The sequence below is a fragment of the Lethenteron reissneri genome, chromosome 1, assembly GCF_015708825.2.
Source record: "Lethenteron reissneri isolate LAM-NWPU_2019-01 chromosome 1, ASM1570882v1, whole genome shotgun sequence".
Lineage (NCBI taxonomy): Eukaryota > Metazoa > Chordata > Hyperoartia > Petromyzontiformes > Petromyzontidae > Lethenteron > Lethenteron reissneri.
The window spans coordinates 4,749,556-4,766,115 of NC_083779.1; the positions used below are offsets into that span (position 1 = coordinate 4,749,556).

Here is a 16,560-nt window from a genome sequence, read left to right on the forward strand (position 1 = left end):
CGCTTGCTGGCTACAGCACTGCGAGAAATGTTCAACTCTGCCCAGAAATGTGCAATGCCCCCCCCCCCGCCTTGGAGCCGCACACACGAGTGCTGAGCAGTGCCGCCCCCAAACACTCACGGAGATGCGTTTAGCTGTGGAAAAACAATCTAAATCGGGTAACTACCTCCCAGGTTGTCATAATCGAGTCTGGTACAGTCACTGACAGCACCGCCAATTCCCCGTACACTCGAGAACACGGTTTAATCGCGAGTGGCTAAAACCCGGGTGTGCTGACTTGGTCGTTCCAACGTGGCTATTGTGAGAATCTTGAGCTTTTTTTAAATCCTTTATATTAAGTTCGCTTGCTTGCTTGCTTATGACCGTGCAAATCTTTCGGTCGTTTTTTAACCCACTTCCCGTGATCCAATCGAGCTGACATTTTGCACACAGACTCGTTGTGCGTGACAATTAATGTTCGTGAAAATTTTTTTCCAAAACGTTACACTTTTTAGGACAAAAATATTATATTTAATTACCAATTGCTTAATGGTGCAATGCAATCATCTGACTCATAGGTGGCAGCCATCTCAAGCCAGAGGACGAGAGGACTCTAGCCGCCATGCATATAAAGGATTTATAGTGAAAAACTTTGTTTTTACGGGTTAATTTTTTATACTTTGAAAGAATTTTTTTTTGCGATGTGAAACGCACTGTTGTGTTTTGTTGTTGTATTCTTTCCACATCTTTTAACTCATCTCCTCTTGGGCGCAACATATAATTGGCACAGAGAGAGGGGGAAGAACTGATCTCAGCAGGGTTATGCTTAATCACGTCTTAATTGGAGGCAGTGATGTTGGCGCGGCGATTAGTGCCCTAAGCAGCTAATAAACCCATCGACCTTGAGTCCCACTGCCAGATCACGGCTTACATCAGTAGCGTTTCTGCCCCCCCCCCCCCCAGCCTTCACAAATTTACAACGACCACACAACACCCATTGACTGGCATGGCGGGGGGAGACTTTCATCCAGCAGTGGATTGACAAAGGGCTGTTCCGATCCTGAATTATAGATGTTTACTTGCCCAGAAACAACACACACGTTCTGTATTGAGATACTAATGTTCGGAGATTGTAAATGCATCGGAAGTGGTAATGGCCTCTGCTGCGAAAATCTTGAATGGACCTCTCTTCGGTGCCTGGTCGATTAGTCATGCGGCTCATGAAATTTCTGTAAAATTGACTTTGAATGTTTTAACCGGGGTGGCTCGGTGGACAGAGAGCTCAGACGCTGGGCTCAAATCCAGGTTTCAGCCTGCACCCGTGATGAAAGTGGGTTCCCAAGTGTAGTGAGTTGATACACTAAGGCCAGACGCTATTGACTGCACATACGAAAACCCCCGTGGAAAAAAGAAATCTGGTTCCGCGCATAATTTGCCTGCATCCGCGGTCTGAGAATCAAAGCAATATATTGGTCTGTCATGCATAGAACGTTACTCTCAAATGCAGAGTGGGTGGTAAAGTGTTGCCCTTGACCGTGTGAACCACAACTCGTTGCAAGGGATATCGGATGCAGCTCTGTGATACTTTCGCACGAAGGGTTGCGCTGATCTGCGGGAGAGCGGAATGGATTACTCGTCTCGCGACGAAAACACGGCGCAGGATATCGACATAAAATGCGGCAGAAAATGTGGCAGAAAAATTGTGCGAAAATATGGACAGTAAAAAGAGACAGGATTATTACGCAGAATTTCTATCGGATGCATCCCTCCTTGATTTTCTTGATCGCGAAAACCTAACACCAGAGGTCGCAACCGGGTACCCGATACCCGTACCCTACCCGATACCCGGCTACCCGTACCCAGCCGGGTACGGGTACGGGTAGCCGTTTGCGACCCTGGTGCGGCCGGGTACAGGTACGGGTAAGGAATCAAAACCCGTTTGCGACCTCTGCCTAACACCCCACCCCCCTTTGGCTTCTGGAGGAAAGTTGTTTTAATATATTAATATATTATATATAAGGTGAAAGCAACACAGCTGTCCTGCTCGTTTCTATTAAAGGCAAACGTGTCTCATCTCCTTCTTCTTCACCGCGCTGTCAGCGAGCGTTAAGCCGAGCTCGTTTCTGCCAATAGCTTCTCAAGCCAGTGGCAGAAATTCAGAGTCCCGTGTGGCGAGGCCCCCCGCTTCTCGTCAAGTTGAGATGCCAACCGCTGGCGCTGCCACGATGGAGGGGGGGGGGGGCAGCCTCGTCAAGCGACGGTCACTGTAAGGGTCAACTAGGTCCGTCGTTAAAAATGACGACGACAATGATGACGATGACGTCATCATCGTTAAAGATGACGACGATGATGACGATGATGACGACGATGACGACGATGAGACCACCAGTCAATAGGGGGGCCACCAGAGTCCACGACCGGGCCGCGCGAGACCATCAAAGGTGGAGGGGGAGGGGGTCACATAGGTTCACGGCTTCGAACGCGGAAGCAGCCCTGGTTAATACTGCGGATGCACAAACCAAAGGATACGCGCCTGCAAATTACTTCGTTTCATTAGACCACGCGCTAGCAACATCACCCACAGGTTGCAGACTCTACTATACCCTTAATTCTACATTTGAAGCTTTCGTGACTGCAAGGATTCATATTCTTAGGTTTTTTTCCGGTAAAGTCACGTAGATAAAAAATTAATAGCCTTGTGCGATATGAATTATGCAAATACCAAATGTGACTAATTCATTATTAGAGGGTGTCCCCCCCCCCCCCCCCCCCCTCAAATATCACGAGAGAACCAGCAGAAGCCATCGGAGACCACAAAGATCACAAGCGACCATCGGCGGTCATCATCATCGTCATCCAGTGCCGGATTAAGCTAGTGCGGGGCCTGTAGCATGATGTCATAAAGGGGCCCTAAAAAAATGCATAAACATTAAAACGCACATTTTTTACTTGCACAGTAAAGTAATTGAATTTTTTCATTTTCGCTACAGCCAGATATTACGACAAATCGCTAACCTTAAACACCCGGTCGTTCGTAAAAGTTGAAGGCGGTATAGTACTATAGCAATAGAGCCAGTGCAGAATCACTGAACCGGAATTGAAAGCTTGAAAGCATTTAGCGCGGGCCCCTTGAGAGCGCGGCGCCCGTAGCATTTGCAGCTACTTTTGCTATTAGCATAATCCGGCACTATCGTCATCATCGATTACCAAAACATCATCAGCGACCACCAGAAGCCATCGAGGACAACTCCATCACCGGAGACACGGTCTTTTTTTGTGTGTGTTTCGTTTGTTGTTCACAACCCCCGCATCTCCGTTTAGCACGGTTGGCTCCGTACGGCTCGAAAAATAAGTTCAACACAACAACAGCAACAACCGCCATTCGCCTCTAAGTGGTGGTGACGTCACCACGGCGCTTGTGCCAGGCTAGGTGCACCTTTAAGGCCACGTGAAGTGTCGATCACCCGCTGGCAGGAGGTCACGGGACAGACCCAGCAGGTACCATGGGTCGACTGACTGAGATGACTGGCCGATGCACCACCTGTGCTCCCTACTGTGCTAGGCTAGGTACAGGAGGAGGTCACGGGACAGACCCAGCAGGTGCCATGGCTTGACCGCCTGAGATGACCGGCCGATGCACCGCCAACTTGCTGCGTTTTAGCCGCCCGGCGCTCCGCTCATTGTTGTGAGCGTCACTCCTCTCTGCCCCTCCGTCGTTGCTGGAGGGCGACTGCCTCCCAACTGCCCAGCAATCAGCGGCAGCAGCGTCCTTCACGAGCCTCCTCCACTCATCCGAGGCCATCCTCAAACACAAAGTCGACGCCTGCCCCGGCCTCAACTCTGACCGCGTGGGTCGCGTGGGTCGCGTGGGTCGCGTGGGTCGCGTGGGTCGCGTGGGTCGCGTGCGTCGCGGTGCGTCGCGCCCGCAGCAGCACGGCGCACAGCAGCAGCAGCAGCACGGCCACCACGACGTTCGCGACGATGGCGACCAAGGCCCCAGCGCTCAGGCCGGCCATCCCGAGACGCCGGGGTGGTAGGGGTCGGGGTGGAGGGGCCGGGGTGGAGGGGTCGGGGTGGAGCGGTCGGGGTGGAGGAGTCGAGGTGGAGGTTTCAGGGTGGAGGTGTCGAGGTGGAGCGGTTGGGGTGGAGGTGTCGGGGTGGAGGTTTCAGGGTGGAGCGGTCGGGGTGGGGCGGTTGGGGTGGAGGTGTCGGGGTGGAGGTTTCAGGGTGGAGCGGTCGGGGTGGAGCGGTCGGGATGGAACGGTCGGGGTGGAGGAGTCGAGGTGGAGGGGTTCGGGATGGAGGGGTCGGGGTGGAGGGGTCGGGGTGGAGCGGTCGGGGTGGTGGAGCGGTCGGGGTGGAGCGGTCGGGGTGGAGGTGTGGGGTGGAGCGGTCGGGGTGGAGGAGTCGGGGTGGAGGGGTCGGGTGGAGCGGTCGGGGTGGAGGTGTGGGGTGGAGCGGTCGGGGTGGAGCGATCGGGGTGCTGGAGTCGGGGTGGAGCGGTTGGGGTGGAGCGGTCGGGGTGGAGGTTTTGTGGTGGTCCTCCCCCCTGGGTGTGCACGGCCCCAGAAACTCAAGGGTCCCCCCCCCTTGTGTCGGTGTCGCGCTGCTCCAGGGGCACGTCCCCTCGTCTCCGCTGTGCTCGTGCTTCTCTGGCGTCTGCCCGGAGATGCCTCCTCTCTTTGCGCTTGATCGGCCACCTTGAGAGGGGCCGGCCTCAAGCGGCGCCTACTTGGCGTCTGGCTTCGTCTTGAAGGGCGTCTTCAAGTGACTCTTGAAGGGCGTCCTCCGTGCGTAGTCGCCAGGCCTCGCCGCGTCTCCACTCGTCCAGCAGATTTTGCGTCTCCAGTTTGGATGGATCCGGAAAGGGCCTCCTCGTTCGTGGCCTCGTCTCCAAAGGGCCTCGTGGTTCGCCTTGTCTTGAAGGTCGTCCTCCGTCTTCAGGGCCCGGTCTTAGTCGCACCTTCTTGTACACGTAGGACCTCTCAGCGCAGAGAGATGCTGCTGCTCCTGCTGCTGCTGCTCCTGCTGCTGCTGATCCTGCTGCTGCTGCTGCTCCTGCTGCTGCTGATCCTGCTGCTGCTGCTGCTCCTGCTGCTGCTGCTCCTGCTGCTGCTGCTCCTGCTGCTGCTGCTGCTCCTGCTTCTCCTGCTGCTGCTGCTGCTCCTGCTGCTGCTGCTCCTGCTGCTCCTGCTGCTGCTCCTGCTGCTCCTGCTGCTGCTGCTCGTGCTGCTGCTCCTGCTGCTGCTGCTGCTCCTGCTGCTGCTGCTGCTCCTGCTGCTGCTGCTCCTGCTGCTCCTGCTGCTGCTCCTGCTGCTGCTGCTCCTGCTGCTGCTGCTCGGCTGCTGCTGCTGCTCCTGCTGCTGCTCCTGCTGCTGCTCCTGCTGCTGCTGCTCCTGCTCCTGCTGCTGCTCTTGCTGCTGCTGCTTCTGCTGCTGCTGCTGCTCCTGCTGCTGCTGCTCCTGCTGCTGCCGCTGCTGCTGCTCCTGCTGCTGCTGCTCCTGCTGCTGCTCCTGCTGCTGCTGCTGCTCCTGCTTCTCCTGCTGCTGCTGCTGCTCCTGCTGCTGCTGCTCCTGCTGCTCCTGCTGCTGCTCCTGCTGCTCCTGCTGCTGCTGCTCGTGCTGCTGCTCCTGCTGCTGCTGCTGCTCCTGCTGCTGCTGCTGCTCCTGCTGCTGCTGCTCCTGCTGCTCCTGCTGCTGCTCCTGCTGCTGCTGCTCCTGCTGCTGCTGCTCGTGCTGCTGCTGCTGCTCCTGCTGCTGCTCCTGCTGCTGCTCCTGCTGCTGCTCCTGCTCCTGCTGCTGCTCTTGCTGCTGCTGCTTCTGCTGCTGCTGCTGCTCCTGCTGCTGCTGCTCCTCCTGCTGCTGCCGCTGCTGCTGCTCCTGCTGCTGCTGCTCCTGCTGCTGCTGCTCCTGCTGCTGCTCCTGCTGCTGCTCCTGCTGCTGCTCCTGCTGCTGCTCCTGCTGCACATCATCACACGGACCCCAACAAGACCACGCGCTACACCACCGCCGTTGTTTTTGTTTCGTTGTATACGCTGTCCTCAATTCGTCTGCTGCCTTGTCGGCACTTTAAGATGTTTTCTTGTTCATGTGTTTTGTTTGTTGCGGTTGCACCCGATTCAAGAGCCGAATGTCTCGCAGGGCTATACCAAATAAATTAGCTGAAAATAAATTAACTGAACTGAACAGCCTCGATCCTCATTCCCCGACGTTTATTCTCTGCCGGTAGTGGTTGCTGCGGCTGCTGTTGCTGCTGCCACCACTCAGTAATAACGCTGCGTTGACAGCCCCAAACAACAACAACAAAAGCGGCGCTCTCTGTGTTTTAAGTTTTCTCTGCAGCCAACACACTCCACTTCACCATCGATACATGCCCTCCAAAGGTCTGATCCGGATTGGTGTCCCCGCCTCACCCCACTCGGCTTAGCCCTGCGCGAAACCAGGAGCTCGCTCGTCTCTCCGTGACACTCTGCGTCTCCACAGCTGTGCCTGTCTCTCCCTCTCTCTCTGTGTGTCAATCTCCGTGTCTCTCTGTGAGTCTCTTGAGACTCAGTGTTTGTCTCTGTATCTATCTGTGTCCGTCCGTGTCTCTGTATCTTCGTCTCTGGGCAAATCTGTCTCTCTGTCTCTCTTCTACGTCTCCCGTCTCTCCGCGCGTCTTTGTTTCTTCAGCCGTGTTTAAAAATTACCCCCCACCCCATAACGTCTGTGTGTCCCTCTGTGTCTCAGCACTCACTTTTGTCTCCCCGCGTCTCTCCTTGTCTGATCCCGGTCTCTCTTCTGGGTGTGCGTCTCCCTGGCGCGCGCGTGCGTGTGTGCGTCTCCCTGGCGCGCGCGTGCGTGTGCGCGCCTCCCAGCACCCACGCTGCCACTGAGCCTCTGTGTGTCTCTCGTCCGCTCGGCAGGATACTCTTCAGAGAGAGAGAGGGAGGGCGAGCGTGCCCAGCAGCTGCCGTCAGGGATGGGAGAGAGAGTTGTCAGTGGAGGTATGGGAGGGGGCACGGGGGGTGGGGGTAGTGATGGGAATAAGAGGTGATGGGGGTGGGATGATATGAGGATGGGGAGGTGATGGGGGTGGAATGATGTGAGGATGGGAGGTGATGGGGTGGAATGATATGAGGATGGGGAGGTGATGGGGGTGGGATGATGTGAGGATGGGAGGTGATGGGGGTGGGATGATGTGAGGATGGGGAGGTGATGGGGTGGAATGATATGAGGATGGGAGGTGATGGGGGTGGAATGATGTGAGGATGGGAAGTGATGGGGGTGGGATGATGTGAGGATGGGGAGGTGATGGGGTGGAATGATATGAGGATGGGAGGTGATGGGGGTGGAATGATGTGAGGATGGGAGGTGATGGGGGTGGAATGATGTGAGGATGGGAAGTGATGGGGGTGGGATGATGTGAGGATGGGGAGGTGAGGGGGTGGAATGATATGAGGATGGGAGGTGATGGGGGTGGAATGATGTGAGGATGGGAGGTGATGGGGGTGGAATGATGTGAGGATGGGAAGTGATGGGGGTGGGATGATGTGAGGATGGGAGGTGATGGGGGTGATGGGGTGGAATGATGTGAGGATGGGAGGTGATGGGGTGGAATGATGTGAGGATGGGAAGTGATGGGGGTGGGATGATGTGAGGATGGGAGGTGATGGGGGGTGGGATGATGTGAGGATGGGAGGTGATGGGGGTGGGATGATGTGACGATGGGAGGTGATGAGGGTGGGATGTTAGGGAGCACCTATGAAGGCCAGAACGGTACACAAGGGAGGTGGGTGGCCAACACCACGCCCGACCGCCTTTGTCTTCCAAGTGGCGATGTTTCCACACCACACCAGGTACACATGTGAGGCTGAGTCAACCTAGGGGAGGCTCAGAACCGGTTCAGATAATCGTCACCGGTGCTGGCCGTGAGCGGGAATCGAACCCGGGTCGCCGGGTTCATAGCACAGCGTAGCGCTAACCACTACACCACCGCTCCCCGGCGCCGGTAAGCGCACACACACACGTGACCTACACACACGTGGCCTACTTGTTCTCAAAATAACGCCACGGGCTCTTTGACTGTAACGTCCACTCTGAAGCAGATGGGTGCACAGCAGTAGCACTGTCGGTGAACACACCCGCAGCATTAACCGGGGGCGGACGCTGGGTTCTTTCGAACCGCGAGACCTCTACAACGAGCAGAACGTCGACGCGACACTGCTCGGTCATTGCCTCCCGCTGGGATTTTTGGCCAATTCCACGAGTGCGATTTTTTTGGCTTCGTGTGGCAGAAGACCATCACTCGCGAAGAGGGAGGCGAGGGGGGGGGGGGTTACTACCAAATAGACTCCGCACAGATGGATTCAATAACCCTCGCAGCCAAAGCTCCGTAACACCTGGGAATTCGCCGCGGTCGATCTCCAACCCACGTGGGGATGAACCATGCGCTCCGTTCACGGCTACTCGGTCACTGTTGATGAGATGATGAGCTCGATGACTTCACTTCGGTCAGGTTGGGGTTCCCAGCTCCGCATTGGCGACTGGGCAAATTCGTCAGCTGCCGGCGCAACGCATCCGTCCGTAAGGGGTCGTCTCATTGAGTAGGTGCGCAAAAATTCGTCAAAACCTAAACCCTCCTTGTACGCACGCGGACTTTTTACACCCCCACCACCTGCGTACCTACGCCTAACGCACCCCCCCCCCCCGAATCCTATAGAACGGCCGATATTTAACCCACAGACACGATCAAGGATGAATAATATTCACGTGTTTAAGCAAACAGATACTCCCCCGCCGGACTATCTAACTCATTTCAAGTTCATTTATTAGGTATAGCCCTGTGAGCCATTCGGCTTTTGAATCGGGTGCAAAAAACAAAAAACATGAACAAGAATACATCTTAAAGTAAATATGTGACTAAGTGCAAACAGAAAATCCAAGAAAAGACAGCAAAATATTGCAGAAAAAGCACCGCACACCAATGCTGTGTGCAAAAATCCCAGTGGGATGCAAGTCAAACAACAACAACAATTTGAAGGCCAATGTCGACAAATTATTATCGAGGCTTCACCCCCCCACCCCCCCGTTTCCTATGCGTACATTGTCAGTAGACCCCCCCATACGCAAGCGAACGCATTTGGGTCAACCTCCTCACCCCCCTCCATGCATACGTACTGAATGGATGGCCCCCAATAATTTCTCGTGAAGTGCCACCCGCTTCTCCGGGTCTGCCAGCGATGCCAGACAACGTTGCGTGAAACATTTCAGCTCTGGGTGACACGGATGAACGTGACGGTGCGGTGGGCAATCATTGGATCGGGGTGATGCACTTGCAATGGAAACTTAATGGGCCGTGGATGACGTAATGGGAGTACGATATTTCAAATTAAAATATAAATATACCCAATACGTCATTTAAATTGTCCCGAGTATTGCGGGCTCGCCCTGTCTCTCTCCTCCCGTGATCGTAACGAGGGGACAGGCCGGTTAACGAAGACAACAACAACAATAATCTAGATTAGAAGTTTTCGTGACTGCAAGGATCCATACTCTTTGGTTCTTTCGGTAAAGTCACGTAGGTAGAAAATATAAAATAAATTAAATCACGACGTTTTGGGCGCAACACATCAGGTGCTTGTAACAAGGGGTTATAAAACACATTCCTACGGAGGGAGCTGGTAGGAAGGTTGGGTTGCTCGGTCAATGGCCTGCAGGGTCAACGGCGGCGTGGTATATTCCGCAAATATGCCCGACTGTGAGGGCGGGCACAAGCCGGCGTGAGTAGGTTAAACGTTGAGTTTTATAAGGGCACCACGGGGTGACCAGCCCCTCCCCACCCTTCCCTCCCCACTGTGTGTGTACTGTGTGTGTACTGTGTGTGTGTACTGTGTGTGTACTGTGTTTGTACTGTGTGTTATGTGTGTGTACTGTGTATGTGTGTGTGTACTGTGTGTGTGTACTGTGTTTGTGTGTACTGTGTGTGCTGTGTGTGTACTGTGTGTGTACTGTGTGTGTGTACTGTGTGTGTATTGTGTGTGTGTACTGTGTGTGTGTACTGTGTGTGTACTGTGTGTGTGTACTGTGTGTGTATTGTGTGTGTGTACTGTGTGTGTACTGTGTGTGTACTGTGTGTGTGTACTGTGTGTGTGTGCTGTGTATGTAACGTGTGCGCTACTCAGCAGGCAGCTGTCTCCTCGTGCGGTTTCGCCTTCAGGCTGCGCCTCGCACCTTTTTTTCAGCGCTTTTATTGAACTTGATTCCTCTGTTTGTCTGTTCGTGGTCAAATCTTGTGATCAAAATTTCGTCCACTTCCCGTTGTCCAATCGATCCCAATTTTTTTGTAACTCATCTGCTACGACTGCTACCGCTCAAATCGAGGGAAACCTCCACTGCATTGCTTTTTTTTATTATTCCATTATTTTGGCGATGCTGCTGCTGCTACGTTGGTGGTGGTGGTGGTGCAGGTTTGATTAAGAGTAATCTCAGCACATCCGTCAATAACGCCGCAGCCTTGAAGATACTCAACTCGACACGGCTGTCAACCCATCACGGTCCACCCCGTATTCTTGGACAGGGAAATTGAGTTTTCAGGTCCAAACGGCGTACAGCCGTTTCAATATGGGCAACAACAAAAAAAATCATACGGCAAATAAAAAAAAGTAGTTTAACCCTTCATAATGTTTATTGTTGTACATTTACAACACGAGTATGTGCATCCACATACCAAGCAAGCAGAAGCATCAGCATGCACGATCACAGACAGTATAGCATGATTGACACAAATTATAATTGGTATAATTGATCATTATCAGAATTTCTAGATTTGAAGCTTTCGTGACTGCAAGGATTCATATGCTTAGGTTTTTTTCGGTAAAGTCACGTAGGTAAAAAAATCCAAATTATTAAAGTAAAATAAAAATAAAATAAAAATCACGACGTTTCGGAGGCAACACAAGCTTCCGTCTTCAGGTGGAACCGTCACAGCACGATAGCTGTAATCAAGTAAATGAGAGATTCCAAGGGATACTACCTAAGAATATGAATATTATCAGAATTAATACATAAACCATGTTTTGTTTAGTAACATCATTTTTGTCTATTTGTTTGTGTTTCTCCCTAGTGATGGGACTTTGTATGGTGAACGTTGAGATGGAAAGCACACGGGGAGAACAATACGGGCTGAATTGGTGTGTAATAAGGTAGAGGTTACTGATAAGGGCTTGACACGTGTGAGTATACAGGGTTTCATCTTCTTGGTTCTTTCGGTAAAGTCACGTAGAATTTTTTTATTATTATTATTGTATTATTTCCCTTCTACGTGACTTTACCGAAAGAACCAAGAAGATGAATCCCTGCAGTCACGAAAGCTTTAAATCGAAAGTATACAGGGTGTTTTAAAAGATGGACCCAATTTCAAAGCGGTATATTTCACGATGGCAACATGTCACAATTACACAAAAAGTTACACACGGTTTAATGAGTTATCAAGTTTTACTAACCATTTTATAAATGCTCTATGTGCCCTCCACCTGCTGTACGGACAACATCGAGATAGTTGAATTTGTCCCAAACGCTTCTCTTCTCACGTTTCCCTCTGAGGTGCGTGGTCGCCCCGTGCTCGTCCCCTTACATCAACAACAGCCTGTTTCCTCAAATTGTCGGTACCAACGACGAATGTTCTTTGACATTGGCGGATCAATGCCAAAACGCCAGTGAAACGCACGCTGCACCGCAATTACGGATTCAGTCTTGCTGAACAGCAGAACGCAAAACGCCTCGTGTCGCGGGGTCGCCGTCTTGCGAATGATTGAGGCCAGGGGCTGTTTGTGCGCTGGGAGAGGCATGGAGCGGTGATCATTTGAAACTCTATGCCCCGCCCTCTCTATGACCCGCCCTCTCTATGCCCCACCCTCTTTATGCCCCGTCCTTTCAAGTGGTAAGAGTTTCATTCATGGGCGGTTCGTGGTTGCAGAGATATAGCGATTTCAAATCGGGTCCATCATTTTATAACACCCTGTATAACGTGGACGTTTTCTGGCGATGGGCCTTGTTCACAGCACAGACGCCTGAGAGAAGGCGTCTTCCAGACACGGAGAAACAACGAGCCAGGAGACGGCGGGCTAGAAGTGGTTACGGTGTCCACCAGTGGCATCTAAATCTAAGGAGTCACCCTCCTCAGTCCACTGCGTGTGTGATCCCATGGGGCAATGGGGGGTGTCGTTCAAACGCCGGTCTTGCCGGTCACATGCGAACTCGCAGGGATCAAACGCAACATCCATGTAAGGTGACGAAGGGTTACTGATAGAGGCCGCCCGAAATTCGGTTTCGGTGTCGAAAGTTGGCAAATGGCCTCTTTCGGCATACTTTCGGTTTCGGCCGAAAGTCAATTTTTAACTTTCGGTCTGGTTTCGGTTTCGGCTGAAAGTGAAGTTAAATCTTCTTGGTTCTTTCGGTAAAGTCACGTGACTTTACCGAAAGAACCAAGAAGATGAATCCCTGCAGTCACGAAAGCTTTAAATAGAAAAGTGAAGTTAAACTTTCGGTTTCGGTTGAAAGTCAATTTTGAACTTTCGGTCCGGTTTCGGTCGGCCTCTAGTTACTGACTCCCGATGCATGAGATGTCATCGTCCTTGGGGACGGACTGCATGGTGATGATGATGAATACTCTACATTTACCCGATATGTCAGCTATTATATTATACTTGTTTTCCCTTTAAGGCAGGGTGGGGAGGTGCTGGGTGGGGAGGTGGGGGGTGGGAGGGGTGGGGCTGGGTGGGTAGGGGCTGGGCACCACGGGGTGCCCTTATAAAACTCAACGTTTAACCTACTCACGCCGGCTTGTGCCCGCCCTCACAGTCGGCCATATTTGCGCCGTTGACCCAAGCCATTGACCGAGCAACCCAACGTTCCTACCAGCTCCCTACGCAGGAATTTGTTTTTTGTTGTTTTTAAGGGGCCGTCCATAAATGACGTCACTCGATTTTGGACGATTTTTTACCCCCCCCCCCCCCCATCATCATCCGGCGTCACAAAGTCAGACCCCCCCCCTCAAATAAGACGTCACAAATATCTGCCCCCCCCCCCAATAAATAAAACATGCTTCAAATCGCTTTAAACTATTGTCATTCTAGTGCATATTTCATGTGCCGCTGCACTCTGATGTTGTAGGAGATAACATTTATTAAAACGTCTATTTAATTTAGTAGAACGTGTTGTCTATATTTATTTAAAGTTGCGCATTTTGATGTGACGTCACAAATCTCAACCCCCCCCCCCTCGTCACACATCGTCACAAATGTCTGACCCCCCCCCCCCCCCCAGGTGCGTGACGTCATTTATGGACGGCCCCTAAGCTCCCAGTACGAAGTAGTAGATTTCCAATCAAGTACATTTAGGATTCAACGGAACGTACGCTACGTTTGAAAAATGCAAACGAACGTCGACCGTTGGACGACAGTGTAAGACAAACATTGAAATGTGGCGAAGCAAGAGGCGGTGAAATGCACTCGAAATAGAATCGAATTATTGCCAAGGGAAGTTGCTTCGCAGAGGCAATGGAGAACATTGCACAAACGTTTAAAAACAAGCTGGATTCAGACGGCACGGTCTATACCCCAAAAAAATGGACCACTGTTTATGTAATTTATAATGAAACAAAAAATCGTCCACTTCTGCAGCGAAACGTCGGACAACGTGCCGACCAACGACAACAACAACACGCGGTACAACTTGAAAACCGAGGGACAAAGCCAGTCGCTAGGCGACAGTGGGTATCTGGGGTAACGCGGCATTGCTCAGCGGGGAATGTTGCCTTGCAATGGGATAGATAGAGGGGGGGATGGCGAGGAAGAGAGGGGCGTTTGTAGTTCTGCATTTTTAATGTGAATTTAGTCCGAACATTGGCCAGTGTGTAGCACCCTGAGCGAAACATGTCCAAAATACATTTTCTTAAGTCATTTGGATCCGATCCTGGTCACCTCTAGGTTGACTCGGCATTAAAATGATTATCAGCCGGTGTGCTGGTTGGGAATTCCAAAGGTGCCCCGATCTCCTCGAATCTCAGAAGCCAAAGCAGATTTGAGCCTGGGCAGTGCTAGAATTGGGACATTTTGTTAAGCTGTGCTTAACAAACTAAACAAAAAAATGTTTTACCAGGCCAAGGCCCACTGACCTCTATGGCTCTGTTTCAGAAGCGGACCTGACCATCACAAATGATAGCTCAACCAAGTGGCTTACCACGTGGAAATCCATAGCAGCAGCAAAATGCCCTTTCGCGGGTGCTATAGCCATGAACACATTCCTGCGGAGGGAGCTGGTAGGAACGTTGGGTTGCTCGGTCAATGGCCAGGGTCAACGGCGGCGTGGTGTATTCCGCAAATGTGCCCGACTGTGAGGACGGGGCACAAGCCGGCGTGAGTAGGTTAAACGTTGAGTTTTATAAGGGCACCACGGGGTGACCAGCCCCTCCCCACCCAGCCCCACCCCTCCCAACATCTTAAAGTGACTATGCGACTATGTGCAAACTGAAAATGCAAGAAAAGACAGCAAAGTGTTGCAGAAAAAGCACCGTACACCAACGCTGTGTGCACAAATCCCAGTGGGATGCAAGTCAAACAACAACAACCACAAGACATACTCTTTGGTTTTTTCGGTAAAGTCACGTAGGTAAAAAAATCATAATTAAAAAATAAATAAAATCACGACGTTTCAGAGGCAACACAAGCTTCCGAAACGTCGTGATTTAATTTTTTTTTTATATATTTTTTTTCACCTACGTGACTTTACCGAAAAAAACAAAGAGTATGGACCCTTGCAGTCACGAAAACTTCAAATCTAGAAGAAGAAAAAAAACCACAAGACAACTTAGATTAAATTTCGATTTAAAGCTTTCGTGACTGCAGGGATTCATCTTCTTGGTTCTTTCTGTAAAGTCACGTAGAAGGGAAATAATAAAATAATAAAAATAAAAAATTATAAAATAAAATTCTCACGACGTTTCGGCCACAACGCAAGCAGCCGTCCTCAGGTGAAGAACAGGGCTGTCGGAAAGAAGCTGTCTTTCCGTCGTGAGAATTTTATTTTATTATGTTGTATTATTTTATTATTTCCCTTCTACGTGACTTTACCGAACGAACCAAGACAACTTAGATTAATCTTCTTGGTTCTTTCGGTAGTCACGTAGAAGGAAAATAATAAAATAATTAAAATAAACCAATAAAATAATTCTCACGACGTTTCGGCCACAACGGAAGCAGCCGTCTTCAGGTGAAGAACAGGTCTGTCAAGGAGACAGAGTCTGAATGTCGTGAGAATTATTTTATTTTTCGATTTAAAAATTTCGTGACTGCAGGGATTCATCTTCTTGGTTCTTTCGGTAAAGTCACGTAGAAGGGAAGTAATAAAATAATAAAAATAAAACATAATACATAATAAAATGTTTTATTATTATTATTTTATTACTTCCCTTCTACGTGACTTTACCGAAAGAACCAATACGATGATTTATTTAATTGTTTTATTTTATTTATTTTATTATTTCCCTTCTACGTGACTACCGAAAGAACCAAGAAGATGAATCCCTGCAGTCACGATGCTTTAAATCGTCACTTAGATTAAAACCATCAGTCTAACTCCGTACTACAACGCTTGACCGCAACTTCGCCACTCTGGTCAGCGGGCGGCGGCATCGGGAGGACAATGAGCACGGACGTGGGGAACATAGAAGTACATGACAACCACTCCGCTTTGCTGCACCGCTGCCACCTGTCACTTCACACACGTGGAGAAGGAAGGGGGCGGGCACAGCGCCGGCTCATTTGCATAAACAAAGTAGTCCTCGGCGCTCGCCTGGAGGTCACCCCGCCTGTCGTGACACATTATAGTCGTCCAGCGCATTCGCCTGAAGGACCCCGCACCACGACAGTGCTTGCTGTGCAGCGTGTACGTTGAACTTCTTTCGCGCCGTACGTAGCCAAACGTGCTAAATCGGAGGCGCAGTGGCGATGGTTGGGGGTTAGAGGTGAGGGTTCACGGTGGGGTCCGAGTGTGCTGCTGCTGCTCTCGCTCCACATCTGCGAAGCTCATCCCAATCCACGTGGGTTATGTAGTCGCCCACGGCGTTCGCCTGAAGAACTCCTACAATGCAACGCTTACAAATCTAAATACGCCTTTAAAAAAAAATCCCAAGCAATATAAAAAAAATCCCAATCAAAACAGCGGTTGAACTTAAAATTATTTTCAACAAAATTTTTTTTGGTAAATATAAATTTTTTAAACCAAAGTGCACCCTTACCGGCTAATTTGCATATTATAATCTGAGTCATCCACCGCGCTCGCGCCTGAAGGACCCCGGGGCGTGCCCGAAATCAACGTTAGTAGTCCGGCGCGTTCGCCTGAAGGACCCACCCAATTCATTTAAAAAAGAAAAGAATGAAATAATAAAATAAATCCTACAAGTACAATAATGAAAATAAAATAATACGGACAAAATATTAATAAAATCACACGGATAAAATCATAAAAACAACATAATGTAAATAATTAAATATACAATAACGAAAATAAAACAATAAAAACGAAACAACAGAAAATACAATGA

At 50.8% G+C, this 16,560-nt stretch overlaps 1 protein-coding gene across 1 annotated transcript in view; it reads right to left on the bottom strand.

The window, feature by feature from the left end:
• SNRPA1 (small nuclear ribonucleoprotein polypeptide A') overlaps nucleotides 1-16,560 on the bottom strand; it is an 840,838-nt gene that overhangs the window by 739,354 nt on the left and 84,924 nt on the right. The window lies entirely within an intron of this gene.